At 36.9% G+C, this 13,056-nt stretch overlaps 2 long non-coding RNA genes across 2 annotated transcripts in view; one reads left to right on the forward strand and one right to left on the reverse strand.

Annotated features, from left to right (window-relative positions):
- Positions 1–4,247: 4,247 nt before the first annotated feature.
- LOC143715234 (uncharacterized) overlaps positions 4,248–13,056 on the reverse strand; it is a 9,530-nt gene continuing 721 nt past the window's right edge. Inside the window, exons 2-5 of the long non-coding RNA XR_013195696.1 lie at positions 12,658–12,869; positions 10,989–11,129; positions 9,291–9,638; positions 4,248–4,381 (exon numbers count right to left, since the gene is read on the reverse strand). This is a non-coding gene — a long non-coding RNA (uncharacterized LOC143715234). The remainder of the gene's footprint in view (positions 4,382–9,290; positions 9,639–10,988; positions 11,130–12,657; positions 12,870–13,056) is intronic.
- LOC143715233 (uncharacterized) overlaps positions 6,980–13,056 on the forward strand; it is a 31,888-nt gene continuing 25,811 nt past the window's right edge. Inside the window, exons 1-6 of the long non-coding RNA XR_013195695.1 lie at positions 6,980–7,226; positions 7,940–8,017; positions 9,182–9,588; positions 11,033–11,171; positions 11,567–11,616; positions 12,683–13,056. The exon at positions 12,683–13,056 is cut by the window's right edge and continues 503 nt beyond it. This is a non-coding gene — a long non-coding RNA (uncharacterized LOC143715233). The remainder of the gene's footprint in view (positions 7,227–7,939; positions 8,018–9,181; positions 9,589–11,032; positions 11,172–11,566; positions 11,617–12,682) is intronic.

Here is a 13,056-nt window from a genome sequence, read left to right on the forward strand (position 1 = left end):
ATAGATAGATAGATAGATAGATAGATAGATAGATAGATAGATAGATAGATAGATAGATAGAAATGGGTAAAATGAGAGGATGAGGAGGGATGGATGGATATATATATATATGAATAGATAGACAGAGCAATAGACAGATAAAATGATAGATAGATAGATAGATAGATCCCCATCATATTTTCCCTTCCCGCACATTGTTTTCTTTTAATGTGCTTCTCTCTCTCTCTCTCTCTCTCTCTCTCTCTCTCTCTCTCTCTCTCTCTCTCTCTCTCTCTCTCTCTATCTCTCTCTCTCTCTCTCCCTCTCTTTCTCTCTCTCTCTCCCTCTCTCTCTCTCCTTCTCTCTCTCTCTCTCTCTCTCTCTCTCTCTCTCTCTCTCTCTCTCTCTCTCTCTCTCTCTCTCTCTCTCTCTCTCTCTCGTTCCAGCCTTCATCTGTCTTCCATTTCTCCAGGCTCTCCTCTGTTATATGGTGTGGCGCAGTTAATACTTGAATTTATTGGTCCCATTAGATGAATGAATTATCTCCTTTTTCGTAGCACAGGAAACCCGTCAGACTGAAGCGAGCTCTCAGGGCCGCAGGTACGAGGATCACTTCTTTCTTTCCTCGGCTGTCTGTCCTTCATTTCAGAATTCTGTGGATTGAAACATCTCTCCCTGTGTCAGTCGTTTCAGCATGAACAGAAATGAAGTAATGAAGCTTTTATTTATATTGTCTTATAGTTCTTAGTTGTAATTATTAAAGGTAATTCAATAGAGCGGCTAACACAGGGAGCGATTGATTTCTTCTTTAATCACTCATTTGAAGTGACGTCTCTTCAGGGTCCAGAGGGGCCGCTGTATTTCTAAGTGTGATTTATTCCAGCTAAATGTAAACTTGTGTTCCTTCAAACTCTCTGGACCTTCCCCTTTAAAACTCACCAGACTTCACATCTTACATGACAGATTTGTGTGTCGTTCTTTGCTGCTCTTGGTGTTTTAATAATTTAGTATGATTGTGCATGTTAAAAAAATAAACATGATTTTGTCATTGTACAAGTCCAGAAACACATGATAAATACCATTCCTCCCAAAAAAATCATTTAAAAAAATCTGTTTTTGGTACTTTTTGTAAGCCTTCAACCACGGTTTCAAGTCAACATACTCATATGAATACAGAAATAAAATAATAATAATAATACATTTTGTTTATTTAAAATCTTTTAAAAAGTTCTCCTGCATTATTTAATGCATACACTGAATTTAGTATATGAATTGCATGCACACACACATTGAGTACTAGCGCCCTCTATTGATCATAACGTCATTAAAGCAGTTCACTATCATCACTGCAGTTCTACAGTATTTTCACTATTATTCATGTGAATTATATGTCATCATTAGTGATACACATTCATTAAACATGATCTGTTAAAAACATACTTGGTGGACTTTCTCTCTAAACGTTATTGTTACATATTACCGTTTTATTGGATATGGCTGGAAATTGTTTTTATTAAAATGCATTGTTTTTTATGTTCAGTTGCAATGTTTTATAATTGACTTAAGCTTTGGCGTTAAGTCACTAATATATTTTTTTCAAGCACATTCTCTGTATGTTGTATAAGTGTGTGAACATGACTTTAAATGTTACAAAACACACCATAGATTTTGAACGTTACCTTAGTTGGAACAAATGGTATTCTGTTAAGTGATGTGCACATGAATATAATTGAGATTTAATTTTCATTGGCCTTTCTCCTTGTTTATAGTTCTAAATAATACTTGTAAATACCATAAAGATGAAATTAGTCACAACAGCATCATCGTTGCAGTATTATATTGATGATGACTGTTAGTGTGACTCCTGCAGTCGCTGTTTGTATAAAGAAACACATTGAAAAAACATGTGCGTTTGTGTAGGATGAAGCAAACAGGGCAAACGATAACCCCGACTGTGCCACAGAGCATCAAAGGTGTGTGTGTGTGTGTGTGTGTGTGTGTGTGTGTGTGTGTGTGTGTGTGTGTGTGTGTGTGTGTGTGTGTGTGTGTGTGTGTGTGTGTGTGTGTGTGTGTGTGTGTGTGTGTGTGTGTGTGTGTGTGTGTGTGTGTGTGTGTGTGTGTGGACCTGCTGTCAGACGGGTGAATTATTTATCAGCGTGTTCCGCCTCCAATCTGTTTCTGCGACAGGAATGGATATGTGTATTAAAACAAACAGAAGTTCAGATTTGTTCATGTCTGTTGTCCACACAGACACAGGGCTGTGATCGCGGGACGGGGGGGACGGGACCCTTCACAGGGCTGGTCAACGCTCAACCACATCAAAGCCTGCCACAGCTTCTGGAGTGTATTAGTAAAGCAGGCCTGACCATACACACACTTCCAGGGTTATTTGTTTTACAGACAGCTAAATATACAGATAAACACTCAGGACATATTCACATTAAGATATGAAACGCCATGTTTTCTGAATGTTCAAAACAATGTTTTTTCTCTGTTATTAGAGAAATGACGAAGGGAATGACATTTTTATCATTTTGCAAACATTGTTACTTTTGAATGAGAGAATCTTGCTAAAATGTTCTGAGAAGTTTCTGGATACATTTCCCAGCAGAAATTCATTGAAATATCAAAATAATTTCTGCACTCACGCTTTCATCATTTTCTCAAGTAGTTCCAAAACCATATTTGAATTTGCATGAATGCAAATGAGTTTGAAAGGAAATTTTTAAGTGAACATTCAATGACTTAAGTTACTTAACTTTAAGTTAAAATGACTTCAGAATACATGGAATCTTTTATGGTGATTTTATAATGTTTTTGCTGATTCACTGTATGTAGAGCATCAAGAACATTCTGCTAAATGTTTCATTTTGTGTTTTACAGAAGTGACGTACAGTGACGTGTCTTCCTTTAAAACGTAAGTGCTACAAATGCACTTATGCTTGGTGCAACTCTTTTTTTTTTTAAATGCATCATCACTTTTTGTTCTAAATGTCCAAAGCACCTTGATATATTTCAGTGTTGTTCAGGGTTTCAGTGTCACGTGTGTAACTCGTTCAGATAGACACACAGGTGTGTGGGACGGTCTCCTCTTCATGATGGATGTGCTGGAGGAGGGCTGACAGCGGCTCGTCGTATGGCAGAGGCTGTTATCTTTATCAGCTGTAAAGATAAGAGCTGTCACTTTGAAATGGTTGAGGATTTCAGGCTGATGTCTTGATAACACACCTGTCAGGTTCTGAGCTGGAGAGTCTGGCTTTGTGGGTGATCTTATCGGCTTGTTTGTAATAAACAATTATTTGTAAAATACCGGTAACAGTAAAAAATTGTCTAGTCAAACTGTGATTAATGCAGGCGAAGTGTCATTTCTGGGCAACTAGAGGCACCAAGTGGAATTGCAAATATAATGACTGTTTCCAAACAAGTTCTCAACATTCTTAGCCGTCCCTGCTTTCTATTGGTCAATCACAAAGGTAGCCCCGCCCCAATCTCTCTCCATTGGTTGAGAAAGAATGTCACTAAAACAAACAGGTTTGAAAGTGTCAGTAATGAAATCAACATATGCCTTAAATTTGCGTCAGCTGATGACTGTGTCTGATTGGCCAATTAAATGTTCATTCAGCAATATTCACTTTTTGAATATATTTTAAAATGCAATTTATTCCTGTGACAAAAGCTGAATTTTCAACATCATTACTCCAGTCTTCAGTGTCATATGATCCTTCAGAAATCATTCTAACTTGCTAGGGAAACATTTATGATTATTATCAGTGTAGAAAACAGTTGCTTCTTCATATTAAAAAGCCCTTTAATGGGAAGAAACTGCACAGTTTACCTTTAAACTTGAAAGAGAGCCTTAAAAGAAAAAAAAAATTGTCGTGTAAGTAAATGCATGCATGTATTGCCATTATTTATTGCCATTGCAATTTAGATACATTTGCTCATAGTGTTTTTTCCCTCGTCCTGTCAGTGTCGAGTGATCTCCCTATCTGTCATGTCCCGTGTGCCGAGATTGGATGGTTCCCGGCTGGTTATTGGGTGTTTGACTGTAAGATACATCATTGGCTGACGTTTGACCTCTTGCTAACTTCCAGAGAGGAAGTCCAGCCCAGTGGAAATCCTTCAGCTCTGCGTCTTTGAAACTTTAGCACTCCGCTTCTCTCTGTTGTGTCTTTGAGTGGCGAATCCCCCCAAAAAAACTTTGCCTGTCATCAAGTCTCTCTCTCTCTCTCTCTCTCTCTCTCTCTCTCTCTCTCTCTCTCTCTCTCTCTCTCTCTTTCACACATGTTTCTCTCTCTGCGTGGAGCTCCAGAGGACCCTGCAGCTGGCCGGGGTTGTGCCCGTGTAGCGCTGCTCTCGGCTGGGGCTCTGCGGGGGGGCTGGGGAGGGGCTCTGGATCTCACTGAAAGAGAAAAAGAAAGAGATCAAGGATAAAATGAAAAAGAAATCTGTGATTCCCCCTGGCACCTTCCCCTCCCCTCCCCCCATGGCCGATTCTTTTTTATCTTCTACTTCTCTTACTAGCAGCCGTTTCTCTCTCGGTCTTCTTTTCTTCTTTTCTGTCTTCTTTGAGAAGATGCTCGCTTTTAGATTCAATGTCAGGTGCACTCAGACCGTAGTGAAAATGATTTAACAAGAGTATTGATTTCTGATTCACTTGTATGTCACTGTTACAGTCTCTACTGAGATGCTCAGTTAATTTACTTTAGAAAGTAATTTAGTATTTTAAGATTTTGAGATGAGATTCGATTTTTTTTATTAGATTCAACTTTATCATCAGTGAGCAGAAAATAGTACAAATAAATAGCAATAAAATAGCAAAACAAGTATATATATATATATATATATATATATGTGTGTGTGTGTGTGTGTATGTATTACTGTATATAATTTGTTAAAATGCGTTCAAGGGTGCATGTACGTAAGTAACAGTACATACAGGAGATGATCTGGTTGTGAAGTAGATTACAGTAGAAATGTGTCTTAGATTTCTCACAAAGATTTAGAAACAAATACAGCGCTAAATAAGCGTCACTCTTCTTCTGAAGTGTGTAATCGCTTCCAGAAAACAGATTTTGCATTGCATTCGGCCATGGGTTTGATTCCCATGAATTGATTAAATGCATTGAATGCAATGTAAATACTTGGGATTAAAGCATAATGCATAATAATAAATTCATAGTGTCACTAATGCACATTTTCATTCACTTCTAGATTTAAATACATATGTCACTCTTAACCCTCCTTTAGTTTGTGTATGTGCCTAGAGATACACCTCACAGAACTAAATTATATTAAAAACAAATTTGTGGACATTTTATATGTTTTTGGTACTCTACTACACAGTCTTCCTGAAACTGAAATTTGAAATGTGAGATGTGCATCTGATACAGCTGAACTGCGACTGCTCTTAGTTTTTACATTTGCGTTCTAAGTTTCCATTCCAGACTGTTATGCATTAATATTTAAGGCATTTAGCAGACGCTGTTGTACTGAGTGACTTACAAAAGTGTTGCATGTGAGACCACCGTGATCGACAGAAGGCAAGCATGTAATCCTGATAGTGTTTGAGTGCATACGCTCAGACTCCTGTAAGAGTGATGTGCATCTGAATCTCAGCAGTTTTGTATGTTCTGCATGTTTGAAACTCATACAGTAGACCATGATGCTAGCAATGCAAAGGTGATGGGTTTGATTTACAGTGGAATGTATGAATAAATATACCTGAAATGAAATGCAAATTGTCTGCCAAATACATAAATACGCACTACTGTTCAAAAATTTGGAAATTATTTTTTTGCAATATTTTTGAAAGACTTCACCAAGGCTGTATTAATTGGATCAGAAATACAGTAAAAACAGTTAAACAATTTAAATATTATTACAGTTTAAAATACCTGCTTTCTATGTGAATATATGTTAAACTATCATTTATTCCTGTGATGAAAGCTGAATTTTCAGCATCATTACTCCAGTCTTTAGTGTCACATGATCCTTCAGAAATCATTATAATATGATGATTTGCTGCTCAAGAAACATTTATGATTATCAATGTTGAAAACAAATTATATTTTGTGGAAACTGATTTTCCAAGGAACAGCATTTATTTGAAATAGAAATCTTTTGTAACATTATAAATCTTTTCAATAAAACTCTAAATAATTCCAAACTTTTTAACCAGTTGTGTGAATGTCTTGACTGTGGCTAGTATGTGAAACAGCATTGCTTTCTTAAAAATATTGTCTGCATTCCCAGCAAGATCCAAACTCACGTCCATAACTTCCACAATCTCACCGGCCGAGGCTTTGGCAGTGGAATCTGGCAGCGATTTAACATTGTTATCAGTCCTCACGCTATTTACCTAATGCGTTTCTGTGTAATTGGATTACATGATCCCGCTTGTCAGCCCAGGTGTGTTGTGCATCTATTAAATGACTGACATTTTTATGTAGCTAAGCTGAAAGCTCCGGGCCTTTTTCACGTTGAGTGAAATCAGGTGCTCGGCTCGATGTGTGAGAGGCTGTAAATGTGCACGCAGTAATAACCTTCCCTCTCCTCCTTTTTCACCTCTTTCTTTGCTGCCTCCATCCACTTTTCTTTCTTTTTTTACTCTCCGTCCTGTCTTTTTTTTTTCTTTCCGTTCCATTTGCAAGGTGTGATATTGCTTTAATTCAGCAGAAACATGTGGAGAGATCTGGAATATCTCCGGGGATTAGTGAAAGAGGAAAAACTCAACTTTTCTCTCTCTCTCTGTCCGCTCTCTCTGCCACTGCCAGACTCGGGCAGCTTGTGTTGTAGAGCAGCAGGGTCTGCTGGGAATGAATGTAGTTAGTGCGACCTTTGACCCCGAGAGCTGTTGACATGGAAGGCGGCCAAGAAGGGCTCTTACAGGACCCTTTTGTTAATCTCATTCATGGCTCGCCTTTGCAAAAAAACCTAGTTGTGTGTGTGTGTGTGTGTGGAGGGTGTTGGCAGCTCTACTTGCTGGAATGTGCTCTCTCTCTCTTTCTCTCTCTCTTTCTTTTTTTCCCAGGCTTGTTTGGAAGAAATGGTGGGCCCAGGACCAGCGCGACTGCTTTAGCCCGGACCCTGCCCTTTCAGCTCAATCGACACTGACAGATTCCTGGCCTAGGATTGCCAACTGGCACATAGGAGGCGAATGAAAGAGTGATGGAGAAAGAGCGAGTCAGTCCCGGACCAGGTCAGGCCATCGCGACAAACTTGAACTCTGTCCTGCCGATTACCAGGTGAACCTCATGAAAACATGTCCAAGTCATGTTTCACCCCAAAACCAAAAGACATTACATTTTGCATAAATAAATAATGAGTTTTAGGACCATTTGCCATTAAATTCTTGACAAATAATCTCTCTCTCTTTCTCTTTCTCTCTCTCTATTGATACATATATACACACACACACACACATATATATATATATATATACACACATATTTTTATTTTTTTATTTTATATATATTTTCTTTTTTACTTGATCAAATAAATGCAACTTTGGTGATCATAAGAGACTTTGGAGAAGTTTGGGGTTGGTACGATTTTTATCTTATCTTATATGATCACCAAAGTTGCATTTATTTGACCAAGTAAAAACAGTAATATTGTGAAATATTATTAAAATTTAATTTAACTAATTGTCAATGTGAATATATTGTAAAATGTAATTTATTTCTGTGATGCAAAGCTGAATTTTCAGCATCATTACTCCAGTCTTCAGGGTCACATGATCCTTCAGAAATCATTCTAACATGATGATTTGCTGCTCAAGAAACATTTATGATTATACGTACATTTCAGGATTCTTTGGAGGTTCAAAAGAACAGCATTTATTTGAAATAGAAATCTTTGGTAACATTATAAAGTAACATTATAAATGTCTTCACTGTCACTTTAATGCATCCTTGCAGAATTAACATATTTCTCTCTTTATTTTTCTGCATTACAGTAATAAGTATGAAACAGTTTGATCCTCATCCGGAGCGAGTCTTGAACGCGACGCTTCATCTCAGGATCCTCTGAACCTGTAATAAGTTGCTCATTCGTGCTGAAATGATTCTATTCTATACTTTGAAATTGATCAGATATTCAACTAATGCCATCAGCTCTATGGATGTGCTCTTAATGTCATTCTTGTGTGCTATTAAGGCCTCATAATTACAGCTCTCAAGTGCAATCATGCACAAGTAACGCAAATAGCAAATGCAAACAAACCATAGAGTGAGTTGCACGGTCCATTTGCTCTCACTGTGTCTTTATTCTTCACCTATAGAGTTTACTTTCTCTCACAGAATGACGGCACCATGGTTTCTCTCTGGTCCAGCTGAGTGAATTAACATGGTCCCAGGCTACAGATTATATAGCACGTTAACCACTGAAAGAGATGTGCACCGTTCAAGAAAAAATCAATCAAGATTAGCTTAGCCACCTCTCAATGGACCACTGTGAACCTCCTCGGGGGGTAAAGTAGCAATCCAGCGCAGAGAGAGACGAGGGACGAGAGACAATCAGTGATTATGTGTTTCTTTGACTCACTTTAACTTTCTGTTTCTCTGCCTCTGACTGTACACGTTATATCAGTTTCTGTTTCAAATCAATTTATTTGGCAGACAATATTACAAGAGCATCAATATGAATAACAAAAAAAAAAACATTTTAATTTGTAACTATCTATCTACAGCCTTAATCTTTTTTTTTTTTATAGTTAAATAAATATTTGCCAGAACTGCTAAACATATTTACATCAAATGTTTATTTTTATTTAGTAACTTAAATTCAAAATCAAAAAATATATATTTTATAGATTATACATGATTGTATTTTGCATAATTAATTTATTTTTTAGGACCATTTGACTCTTGACAATTAAGATCTTCCAAATACTGGAACGCGCCTACATTGGATTCAGTTAAAAAAAAAAATATATATATATATATATATATATATATATATATATTAATTGTTATAAATTGAATAAATACATTTAATTGCATTATTTAAATGCATTAACAAATAATTTGTCATTTTAAAATGTAAGAAATGTACAGAAATGATGTGATTGTTATAAAATATTTGACTGTATTCTGTATTGTAGGCTGATATATAAAAGGCCTCTTCTAACTCTTGCCAGAAATTCCAACATCTAAATCATCAATGATTTGTGATGATTCTCTATTATTTCTCTCTTTAGGGACTCGTGCTCACAGGCCCGGTCTAAATCTTTCAGCCGGCGTCGTCTTTAAATGAACAGACACTACAAAGAGAATGACTAACGCTGGAAGTAAGAAGAATACACTCACCTGAAAATCAAAGGAATGAATAAATACAGTTTGGAGAGCGAGCGTCTCGTCTCGCCCCTCCCCTCCGTCAGCCTGGCGAACGGAGTCTGTTGCATGCTGGGATAGGGGAAGTGCCTGCCGGGGCTCCACAATGGCGTGCGGGTGTATTCGGGACCCTCCTCTTGTGTTGGTCTTGGCGGGGAGGTTTTCACAGTCTGCTCAGCACAGCTGGATCCTCACAAACCTCCCTGACTCTGGATCAGTGTTCAGACGCTCTCCTCATGTATTTCTGATGGCTATCTCGGCTTATAGGCCAGACGTGAGTATTAGGATGGAGGGCAGACACTGTTGCTCAATCATCTTTCTTCCCTATGGTAGATTCAGTTCTTGTTTATATTCAGGAACCCTGTACATTTGAGCATTAGTAGATTGTGCTCTATGTGAAATGTTCAGATTCAGCTCAAAATCATCTTCGAAAGGAAAACTATTAGTGTAAAGCATATGTTTGAAGAATTGATTGAAGTCATTAACAACACAACACAGTTGAAATTTATTTTATGTTCTGTTAAAGTACTAATTTCCATTTCCATAAACAGTCCACAGTTAATATAACTAATGTAATGTATGATTTGGATATATTATCATGATCTGGATAAATGTGTGTGTGTGTGTGTGTGTGTGTGTGTGTGTGTGTGTGTATGTGTGTGTGTGTGTGTGTGTGTGTGTGCGTGTGCGTGTGCGTGTGCGTGTGCGTGTGCGCGTGCGCGTGTGTGTGTGTGTGTGTTAAATCGTTAATAAAAATAATAATAATAATGTATTCCTCATTATTATTATTATTAAAATAATTAAGTATACATGAAAAATAATAAATATTTTTTATTATAAATTAAGTTTTTATTATTTATCTAATCTAATGTATGATTTAAATGAATAATCATTAAATTGTATATTGTATTATATTATACAGTATGTATATGTATTATATTATTATTATTATTATTATTATTATTAAGAATACATGAAGAATAATGAAGATTTCGTATTATTAATAATAATAATACATTATTATACATTTAACCATTTTTATTATTTCAATAAAATATAATATAACTATTGTCATTATTATTATTAGTATATAGTAATAATAATTAAAGTTTGTATTATTTTAATGAAATGTAATAGCAACAAAAATATTATTTAAATATAATCCTTTTTTTCGCAGCTGTTTTATGAAAGGCATGTGAGGCGGTTTTGATTTTACTAAAAGTAAGGACTGTTTTTAGATGCATTGCTGTATTAAAGCTGATGTGTGTCATTGTTTGAATATAAAAACATTTTAGTATGCATATTAGTCGTTGATAAGTAATCCATATGATATAATCCATACAGCCATTGATATTGTTAGTATGATGAATGGTAGACACAGGAAACATATTTGGAAACAATCATTATTTTGTGCAATTGCTAGTGGTGTAAAAGTGCTTTAAATAAGCATCTGCTTGTATTTAAAGTGTTCTTGGTATCTGTTCTCTGCTCTCAGCGTTTCCTCCTGCGCAGCTGTAATCTAACAGCTAGTTTGTGTGTGTGTGTGTGTGTGTGTGTGTGTGTGTGTGTGTGTGTGTGTGTGTGTGTGTGTGTGTGTGTGTGTGTGTGTGTGTGTGTGTGTGTGTGTGTCTGTGTGTGTCTGCTCTTGGTTAGCACTGGCTCTCTGTGATTTACCTGCTGTCTGTCTGTCTTAATGTCTTCCATCTGCTTGACAACAGCCCAGAGACACGCTCCAAAAACAGCTCTGACTCAAAACAAGACGCGAGTGTCCCGGGAGGCCAGGAAGTCACCGTCCAGATATCAGGACTTATGATCCTGCAAAATCATGAAGATGCAGCATTACAGCAGGACATTGAGGTTCCTTGTTTAACTTCTCTTTCACTTTCCATGTGATTCAGTATCGGTTCATATTATGATGTTGCTTAATATCATTCTTGGTTAATATCTCCCAGTTCAGATAACATAAAGGTCAATTCAGAGGTGCAGAAAGATGCATTTTCATGAAAGATTATGAACCTATTTTTGGTGATTCATGCAAAATAAGACTCTATATTGAATGACTGGTTAATATGCAGTTCTGTAGTTAAGGTTAATTGATTGCGACTGGTCAGGTGAGTGATGTTTATGAATCTATTCATGCTAACATTGTTATTCTCCTGAAGTATCATATTGATTTCACTGTGATGGTGAAGATGTCACCGGCATTTCATTGATTTTGTTTTGTTGTTGATTTTGTGTAATTGTTGTTGCAGTCAAACACCTGCTGGGCTCACGCGAACAAAGATGACCTTTAACCTTTAGGGTCTGTACTGCTTATTTCACGTACTGGTATTGTACTAGATAACAGTGATGCACTGCTGTACTCAAATGAATAGGCTGTGACCATTATAGAAATTGAGGTGGTCTGATCCTCTACATTTGAATTAGTGGATATTTCATACAATTTTATCTTTACAGTCTTGAATATTTGGTTGCATCCTTGACGATACAATATTAAATGTGCTATAATTATGTTTTCAGAACCTTAGGTTTGCCAAAACCTTGTGCTTTAATTTTTCTCTTCAAACAGGAAATAGTTCAAAAGCTCTTCCTGATATTATTTTTTTAAGAGACATGATCTTTTGGGTATATATACAGTACTGTGCAAAAGTCTTAGGCTATTAGTATTTTTTACAAACGAAAATGGTTTTAAGCCATTTTTTTGGCCATTAATTGTATACAATATATAATATAATATAATAATCCAGTGAGATTTTTGTATGCACATGGAGTCTGACAACAGCCGGTCTGATCTGATCTCACCATCATCGAGTCTGTCTGTGATTACATGAAGAAACAGAAGAAACTGAGACAGACTAAATCCAGAAGAACTGTGGCAACGTCTCCAAGACGCCTGAAAAAAACCTTCCTGCAAACATACATACTGTGAGAAGATTAAGCCACTTGTGTAAAAATGCTGTTAAGTGAGGATGCTTTCAAAAATAATGTTATAAATCGACTTTATTTATCAATTAACTTCTATCAACTGAATCAAATCAATATTTGGTGTGACCACACTTTGCGTTTTGTCCACTCATAGTTTTTCAGGTATATTTACACAGGAAGGTTTCTTTAAGCGTCTTGGAGACGTTGCTGCAGTTCTTCTGGATTTAGTCTGTCTCAGTTTTTTTCGGGAAGAAACAGAATATATATATATATATATATATATATATATTTATATTTTAACTGAAGAAATTGCATTTATTAAATGATTGTAAAGTTGTAAAATACAACCTGTCTGAAACCTGTGAGATTGATCCATATATCTAGAGTGGTTGTACGGTCTCCTCTGGCCTTAACTCACCTCTCATCTGATGTGTCTCTGGCAGGGAGGACAAGCCTTTATGAAGATCTCCTACTGGGGCAAGAGCATCCAACTCCACGGGCCCTTCACACTAAATAAACTTATATGTTTACACAAGACGGCGCGCCACAGAGGAGCCAGTGGGGCGTGTTACGCGCTTGGTCACTGGTCCCAGGGGTTTACTGGGCATGTGGATGTAAAGGTGTCATGATCTGCTGCAGACAGAGGCCGAGAGAGAGAGAGGGAGAGATCTTGTAAGAGGATCCTGGTTGTAACTTTCTGAAACATCGTCCAAATCAAACGCAACTCTCTCCTTTCCTCTTTACGAGCTCCTGTGATCGCGCTCCGGCGTCCCGCTGGAAATCACAGCTAAACCTTTGAACCCGGAGCGTTGCGTCC

This window comes from Siphateles boraxobius, unplaced genomic scaffold, assembly GCF_051911475.1.
Source record: "Siphateles boraxobius isolate OS27281-9 unplaced genomic scaffold, OSU_SipBor_1 57, whole genome shotgun sequence".
Taxonomy (NCBI): domain Eukaryota; kingdom Metazoa; phylum Chordata; class Actinopteri; order Cypriniformes; family Leuciscidae; genus Siphateles; species Siphateles boraxobius.